A 9,333-nucleotide genomic window follows, 5' to 3' on the forward strand; every position below is an offset into this window, starting at 1 on the left:
CAAATATCAAAATGAATCCACCACAGGTATACATGTGTTCCCCATCCTAAACCCTCCTCCCTCCTCCCTCCCCATTCCATCCCTCTGGGTCGTCCCAGTGCACCAGCCCCAAGCATCCAGTATCGTGCATCGAACCTGGACTGGCAACTCATTTCATACATGATATTTCACATGTTTCAATGCCATTCTCCCAAATCATCCCACCCTCTCCCTCTCCCACAGAGTCCATAAGACTGTTGTATATATCAGTGTCTCTTTTGCTGTCTTGTACACAGGGTTATTGTTACCATCTTTCTAAATTCCATATATATGCGTTAGTATACTGTATTGGTGTTTTTCTTTCTGGCTTACTTCACTCTGTATAATAGGCTCCAGTTTCATCCACCTCATTAGAACTGATTCAAATGTATTCTTTTTAATGGCTGAGTAATACTCCATTGTGTATATGTACCATAGCTTTATTATCCATTCATCTGCTGATGGACATCTAGGTTGCTTCCATGTCCTGGCTATTATAAACAGTGCTGCGATGAACATTGGGGTACACGTGTCTCTTTCCCTTCTGGTTTCCTCAGTGTGTATGCCCAGCAGTGGATCTTATTCTCACCAATCAAAAGGCCTCATCACTTGTAGCTTGTCTTTTTGTTATTTTTGTTTTTTAACCTCAGGACCTTTTTCTCCAAAGTGATTTCCTTGATGATCACTTAAAAATAACTCCATTGGATCCGAACTGAGTTGCTGTTTTAGGGAAAAAACAAAAACTGCTTGATGCAAACTATCTGGAGTTGCATGAGGATAATCATTTCCAGGTGGGGAAGAAGCCAAAAGAGGCTGAAGGCTTAGAGGGGAGAGGCCTGGGATTACTTGAGGTGATCTTGGAGAGATTAGAAAGCACTTTTTCCTATAGCAAGTACTGTAGACACTGTGGAGCTGGTAGGACAGGTGGTATGAGGCGTTCCGTGTGGCTTCCCCAGGGATTTTATGAAATACAGAGAAAAGAAGAAATAACTTGGACAGTGATGGGTAAGGATGCAAGGCTTTTTTACAGCACCCCGAGAGAATCCAAAATCTACCCTCCCCCTTTTCTCTATTAGGCTGGCTACTTCTCACTTTGAGTGCTTTTTCTCTTACATATAATGTACATTATAGTCCCTACTGTTCAGGATGTTTTAAGTTTATTCAAAAGAAAGTGCCTAATGTACCAGAACTTTAAAATGACCTAGACATTCTTCATGTTCCACTAAAATTGAATAAACTTTAGATGGGATTATTCCCTGACTACAGGTCACTGACCTCCCTTTACTGACAGCATTTACTTTAGAAAATTTTCAATTGTAAAGTCTTCTTCCATCCCTGTGAAACGTAAATCTTCTCCTTGCCTCTTGCCAGTTTTACAACCCTGGGATGTCATTCTCAAGGACCTGGAAGTCAATCCTTGAAATGATGTAATCATCAAGGAAAGTAGTGTCCTTGTTCCCTGTCTCTATGGTAGGAAGGGGCCTAACTTTGAAAGTGACAATTAACAAACATGGATGACTTGCTCACACTGGCCAAGCTCCCCTCTGAAATCCTCCAGTACTTTTCCACTAGATCTCCCCAGCCCTCAAAAACCCTTAATCCTTTGTTTCAGCAGAGTTGGGTTCAATCTCCCTTCCCTGCTGCAATAGTCTTGAATGAAGTCTTTATATAACTGTGTCCAGTGCAATTTTTGTATGACAAATGTATATTCATTCCTTGTAATTCAAAAATGTCTACAATTCTATGTAGTGTTTCTTTTAAGAGTTCTACCTGAAAATCAATGGATTTTTACACATTCCTTAACTATGTACAAAGTTGCAGGCATAATTAAAATAAAAGTATTAATCAGAATCAGACATGGTGTCAATAAAAGCAAAGTGGGTATTAGATACATCTGGGCAGTTAGGTAGGTGGCAATTTCATGGGCAATAGTTTCTATTGTGTATTTACCATGAGTCTGTTCAGTGATAATGAATGTAAAATAACTGACTTAATATACGCAAGTAGAAAAGAAAGGGAAAAACATTTTCTTAATATTTGTTTGCATGGGAATATAATGAGTATAGCTGGGAGGATTAATATTTTCTCCTCTGAGTTCCAAAGGAAACAATTTGGATATGACACTACTTATCACCAGTTAATGTAGGATGGTTCGTGCAATAACTAAGAGGACAGAATGAGGAGATGGTAAGGATGCTTCTTAGCATAATAAGGGAAAGGTTAAAGATGAGAAGTTTCTGTGAAATTCAGCACTATTAGAAGTTACCACAAATTCTCATATAGACTCAGTAGAGGTTTGGAAAGAATATTATTTCTCATTTTGGCAAGATATTAATTTAGACACTCTACAAGATAAACTGCTACAGCCTTTGGTGGAAGCTCCCCTGCACAACATCCTTCCTTGACAACTGGCACTCTCATTCCCACTATCTATAAGAGAGCAATTTACCATTTAACCTTCCAATAGCAAGGCCCAAAGGTACACTTTTATTTGCAGAGCAGCAATAACTGGAGACCCAGGTTTGATCTCTGGGTGGGGAAAATCCCCTGGAGAAGGAAATGGCAACCCACACCATTATTCTTGCCTGGAAAACCCCATGGACAGAGGAGCATGGCAGACTATAGTCCATGATCTTGCAAAGAGTTAGACACAACTTAGCAATTAAACCACCACCAATAACTGGACAGATACAAACCACTCCATAATCACTTAATACCTCAGGATTTGATACTGTAAAGGTATAAGATAAGACTGAATCCTGATTACTTTGATAGGTTGGTTGGAATATTGTAGCAAGGGGAATGAAAAAAATTTAGAAGAGTTCTATGCAAAGTGAAAAAGAAGAAATTAAGAAACAAGGGTTAGGTATCCTAAAGGACTTCAAGATTGAGTCAAGTGTGTAACACAGGTTCCCTCTAAACAAAATCATAAAGGCAACCAATTAAACACTCTGCAAATACCCACCTAAATTTTACTGGGTCTAGGATATGTGTGTGTGTGTGTGTGTGTGTGTGTGTGTGTGTATTACTATTAATAGTAACATACTATCAATAGTATTAATGATACTATTAATGTGAACTAGGAAAAGAGAGAACATCCTTCGTTAAGAATCAGTTAAGCTGATATTCTGTTTTTCTATCTGCAAAATGTAGATGGATACTTTTCATAGGAGGTAAAAATAAAAGCAGACAACAGTAAAAATTACATAAGCATCACATTTAATTTTGGAACTGATTAATTCACTCACATATTGGTTAAGCATCTATTATGTAGTAGGCAGGCACTGTCCTTGATTTTGGAGATACATCAGTGAAGATGCACAGTTTTTATCTAGCTCACATGAAGTTTATAATCTAGTAACAGGGGTGGAGATGGATGGGAAGGCTGATAACTTAAAAATTAATAAATATAGAGCATGTTCCCTAGGATTAAGTGCTAATATTTGGAGAAATAGCAAAATGGTCATGCTGCTGCTAAGTCGCTTCAGTCATGTCCGACTCTGTGTGACCCCAGATGGCAGCCCACCAGGCTCCCCCGTCCCTGGGATTCTCCAGGCAAGAACACTGGAGTGGGTTGTCATTTCCTTCTCCAATGCATGAAAGTGAAAAGTGAAAGTGAAGTCACTCAATTGTGTCCGACTCCTAGCGACCCCATGGACTGCAGCCTACCAGGCTCCTCCATCCATGGGATTTTCCAGGCAAGAGTACTGGAGTGGGGTGCTACTGCCTTCTCCAAAAGTAGTCTTAGTGTGTAGAGTAAATGAGTAAAAGAGAGAGTTATAGGAGATAAGGTCAAAGTGTAGAGAAAGACCAGACCCTTATAGGAAAGTGTAAGGATTTTTATTTTACCCAATAGGACAGAAAGTTACTGGAAGGCTGTGCAATGGAAATAACAGATGTGTTTTGTTAATAGAAAGGTCATTCTTGCTTTGGGATTGAAAACAGACCAATGGGTATTGAGAAGAAGAAAAAAGGACAACTAAATTCCATCTAGAGGACATGGGTATTGAGAAGAAGAAAAAAGGACAACTAAATTCCATCTAGAGGACAGAGAATACTATGAGAAGTGGTCAGATACCAAGTAAATTTCAAAGACAAAAGCAGATGATATGATTTGATGATGTATTAAATGCAAGGGGGATAGAATGAGAGAAATTGGGTATGACTTCAAGGGTTATGGTTGAGAAACACCAAATTAAGTTATTATTAACTGAGAAGGGAGATAAGGAGATGGTTTGGAAAGATGAGAAGCCAGGTGTTCAGCTTTCAATAAGGGTAGGAAGTTGGATACACTTGTTTTGAGGTTAGTGACTAGATCCAAATAGGTAAATATTTAGATGTTCAAACACAGTATTTAAAGTCATCATGTTGGATGAGATAAGTCATCTGCTGAGAGTAGGATGAGGAAAAGGATAATAAAGGTTTGAGAAAAGAGGAGTATGATACAGGAGATGGAAGAGAAATTGGACTAGGGGAACACAGTAGGGCTGCCTGGCAGCACTGGAACCTGGTTTGAGTTTCACATGGTGGATTTTAAGTGAGACCATTCAGCATGGTTTTGTGTGTCTCCTTTCCTCCCACATTTACATTAAGCTGCAAGAATGTAGATGAATGAACTAATGTCTGGGCTAAGCAACAGAGTATTCAAAGTCAGGGCCAGGGGGTGGGAATAATGGAGTTGACGGTATAATGATAATGATAATGATCAACCATAGAATCTAAAGTTGAAAGAAGTCAAGTGAGAATGTGAAATGAGAAAAAATTAAAGAACAATACTGTCGAAGAATTAAAAACCTCAGTGGAGTGAAAAATAATTTGAGTTGGTATACTCAAGGGTGTTCAGTAGAATGGACAGAAGTTGAAATGCTTGAAATTTCCATTAAGGAAGGGATGAATATTTTGGTCTCATCAAAATCAGTGTTATGAGCATGGATGGCACATGTAAGGTTGAAGGTTAGATTACAGAATAAGTGGAAAAACTGAGAGGCAGGGGTCTTGATAGGATTATTTACACAGGTAATCAGTCATTAAGAATTTTGAGTGCAGTTGGGTTCAGGATAGAGACAGTGAGCCAGGGTTTAATATCTTCAAGCAGTGAAGGGGAATGATGAGTAAGCTGAAGATGACTAACACAGAGGACTAGAGTACAGCTTGACATGATGGCATGATGTTTAAGCTCTGTGGCTTTCAGGGAGGGGATGGGATAATTGCTAGGAAGCAGCCATAAAGTTCACTAAGAACTACTTAATCTTTCTGTCCAGTGGTAAAAGAGATATGAAAGAGGTCATCAGGGAAGATCCTTAAAGGAAAGTGAACTGTTTGGAGGAGAAGTCAAAGATATAGAGAAGACTGCTGAAGAACTGCTGTGGGTTTCTGAAGGAAAAATAAAAATGTTTCAGGTAAAAAAAAAAAAAAAGTGGACTGCAAGACAGGTTTTTATCTGTTTCTAATACACGTAGAAACTGAAACTCTAAGAAAGTATTTGATAAAAATCATAAAACTTGTACAATTTGAGACAGAATTTAAAGACCACTATCACTCTAAAGCTCAGGAACTTCTAAAGCCTTTTCTTATCATGATGCAGAAACTATCTAATGCAGTTAGGGAAAGAGCCATTCTAGTGTGGGAATTACCTCTAACCATGTAATGTTCTCTTATTTTCCAGATGTATTCTGCATGATATGTAAGAAACTAGGACATGTCTTAACCAATTCTAAGATATTTCTCAACATTACTATTTTTTGCCTAGCTCATATGGAATATTTGATTATCTTTATGGATCTGCAACACGGTACATAATGAAAATGGACAGAAGTAGAACTGCCTACATTCACATTCCAACTCCAGCTCTTTATTAGATATGAGATTTAGATTAGTCAATTAAATCAATGGTATTAATCAATTAACCTGAGTGTGTTCCCATGTGGTGATATTGGAATAACAATACCTTCCTTGTGGTTATACTAAAATGACTCTGAGAGGGGTTAGGAAAGGAAGTTCAATTCAGTTATTTTCTTTTTTCTTCTTGCTAAGAAATAAATAATACGATTCATTATTAATGGGGAATGTTTTTCCTTATTCTCAGAGACCAGTAGAGGAGGAAGGAAGAAGAGGAATGACAATCTAAAGCTGTTTCTAGACCTTCTGTACCTAGATTTGTGTCCTACTTTGCTGGATCTAGAATAGATGTTCTGTCCTTTAAAAGCACACAGTAAGAAATGTTCAGATATCCAAAGGTAAGCCTAGGGATGAATAGGAAGTAGAGAGGAAATTTATATTGCATAATAGGAGGAGGACTTGAGGTGTGGTAAAATGTTTGAAAACAGGAAATAGAAATTATTGAGAGAGAAAGAGAGAGAGAGAGGACTGAAGCACTGGTGGGGAAAATAATGTAGTTTTATGAATGGGATGTTATGAATGGGATTTTAGTTGTCTGCATATCTCTAATGTAGAATGGCTTATATATATATATATCAAGCTTTTATTAAAGTCAGCTACAAACTCACACCTTATTAGTAGGAGATTTAATCAATTGTTGGGAGAAGGACCAAATCATCTTCTTAAAGCCATAAGTTGTTTAAAGAAGGAGTGCTTAAATTCAACCCGTACCCCTAGCCTTTTCCCTATTCCTCCTTCCTCCCTCCTCTCTACCACTGCTGTGGTCTGAGATCCCTACTCTGGGTTTCCTCGTTATACATACAACCCTGCCCTAAGGGAGTTAACAGCTGCCTCGCATTTCAGGAGTCAACAACACCCAAACAGCTTTATGATGCAAGACTATGAAGAAAAACAATTTAGCCTGATGTTTTCCTACTAAAGATAAAAACATGGGTAAAAGTCTAAAGTTTTGACTAAAGTGAGAGTGGCTCAATCAGATTCCTGAGAAATGGAAGGAAATGGACTGACATTCCTGTGAATGATAGGGGTCTTAGAACAAACAATAAGTACTGCCAAAGAAGAGGAGAGTCAATTTTATGGAAGACTCTGAGGAGTTAGATATTAAAAATGGTAAACATGGAAGCAGTCCGTAAAATTCTCTTTGTTAGTGGGTAATATTCTGTATGTACACATAACCCACCTATAGAAAGAGTTGTGGATAGATATTTGTGTAAAAACTGGGCAGATACATTTCATGCAAAAGGACAGAAATTAATCACTGAAATCACCAAGACTGAATGCTAGAGTCAGCTCCATGTACCCAGCAACAGGTGGTTCTCAGGAACATTAAATGATAAAGTCGAAGAAGAGGGAGCCCTGATAGTGGGCACAAATAAGAATCAGGAAAACACTGACAGGTGGAGTCTGACCAGTTACATTTTAGGTTGAAAAGTTGATGTATCTGATATTTATGGAGCTCCAGAGTCAATAACAAAATGAAACATGATCATACATTTCATTTGCATGTGGAAAGATAGGTATTTTATTTTGGTACAAGTCAGAAATGTAATTAACAAAACCAGATGGTATACTGGGTAAAGAATCCACCTTCCAATGCAGGAGATCAAAGAGACTTGGGTTCCATCCCTGGGTCAGGAATATCCCCTAGAGAAGGAAATAGCAACCTGCTTCACTATTTTTGCCTGGAAAATCCCATGGAAGAGGAGCATGGCAGGCTACATAACCCTGGAGTCACAAAGAGTCAGACAGGACCGAGCAACTGAGCACAAAGCACAGTTATACGTCTATAGGTTTATAGTAAAGACCACGGTATTCTTTACAGTAAAGAATGGAGTAAGAGATTGCCTGAATTAGAGTTCTGATTTAGAGTTAGTACCTATCTCAAAGGAATATTGTAAGCATTCAATGAGATCATGTAAAATAGTTCATCATAAAATAAGTTCATGTGAAATAGTTCTAGGCACATAGGAGGAACTCATTGAGTTCTGCTTTTATCAATAATAACACTTTGTAACATTTGCCAACCACATTTTTCACTATACAATGGAACTAATACTACCCAAAGTTAGGAAAAGTTTAATTTTATTATATTTTGACCTATTAGTTGGAGATCAGTCTCAATGTCTCTGGGGATAAACAAATACCTCAGGTGGGTTTCTTTCCTCTTCATATGAAAATTGCTTGGAAATATCTGGTGGTGTTGAGCTTGGCCATAAAATTGTTCACACCCAACCAATTGTTGCTCTGATTAATAAATACATTATCTTTTTTTAAAAAGCTCAGCCTTTTGTATGAACAAACTTTAGAGACCTGCAACATTTATACTAATTAGATTTTTAACAGGAGGTCTTGGTTTTGTAATATTTCACAAGATAGACAGATGTTTCCTTATCCCGTAACAATTGCCCTCCTGGGCAATTAGTCATCAACCAATTGAGACTTCTAATACTAGCACTTTTTTTTTTCAGCTTTTGGTATAGGGCATTTAAACAAGTTATTAATGTTTATTAATTTGCACTTTCAGAAAAAGAAATGTAAGAGGGCTTCTGAGTAGTAGAAGATATGCATATTCAGCTGTTTTATTGATATTAGGTACTTGTGTATCTCCTTATTTAACTTATATGCAGAGTACATCATGAGAAACACTGGGCTGGAAGAAGCACAAGCTGGAATCAAGATTGCTGGGAGAAATATCAATAACCTCAGATATGCAGATGACACAACCCCTATGGCAGAAAGTGAAGAGGAACTAAAAAGCCTCTTGATGAAAATGAAAGAGGAGAGTGAAAAAGTTGGCTTAAAGCTCAACATTCAGAAAATGAAGATCATGGCATCTGGTCCCATCACTTCATGGGAAATAGATGGGGAAACAGTGGAAACAGTGGATGACTTTATTTTTGGGGGCTCCAAAATCACTGCAGGTGGTGACTGCAGCCATGAAATCAAAAGACGCTTACTCCTTGGAAGGAAAGTTATGACCAACCTAGATAGCATATTGAAATGCAGAGACATTACTTTACCAACAAAGGTCCATCTAGTCAAGGCTATGGTTTTTCCAGTGGTCATGTATGGATGTGAGAGTTGGACTGTGAAGAAAGCTGAGTGCTGAAGAATTGATGCTTTTGAACTGTGGTGTTGGAGAAGACTCTTGAGAGTCCCTTGGACTGCAAGGAGATCCAACCAGTCCATCCTAAAGAAGATCAGCCCTGGGTGTTCTTTGGAAGGAATGATGCTAAAGCTGAAACTCCATTACTTTGGCCACCTCATGCAAAGAGTTGACTCATTGGAAAATACCCTGATGCTTGGAGGGATTGGGGGCAGGAAGAGAAGGGGACAACAGAGGATGAGATGGCTGGATGGCATCACCGACTCGATGGACATGAGTTTGGGTGAACTCTGGGAGTTGGTTGGAGAAGG

General features: G+C 38.3%; 1 long non-coding RNA gene across 1 annotated transcript; it reads left to right on the forward strand.

Moving 5' to 3' along the window:
* The first annotated feature begins 919 nt into the window (after positions 1–919).
* On the forward strand, positions 920–5,881 carry LOC129632397 (uncharacterized). Its single transcript, XR_008704497.1, has 3 exons — positions 920–1,023; positions 5,280–5,417; positions 5,684–5,881. It is a non-coding gene; the product is annotated as an uncharacterized LOC129632397 (long non-coding RNA).
* The last annotated feature ends 3,452 nt before the right edge of the window (positions 5,882–9,333 follow it).

Source organism: Bubalus kerabau, chromosome 17 (assembly GCF_029407905.1).
Source record: "Bubalus kerabau isolate K-KA32 ecotype Philippines breed swamp buffalo chromosome 17, PCC_UOA_SB_1v2, whole genome shotgun sequence".
Lineage (NCBI taxonomy): Eukaryota > Metazoa > Chordata > Mammalia > Artiodactyla > Bovidae > Bubalus > Bubalus kerabau.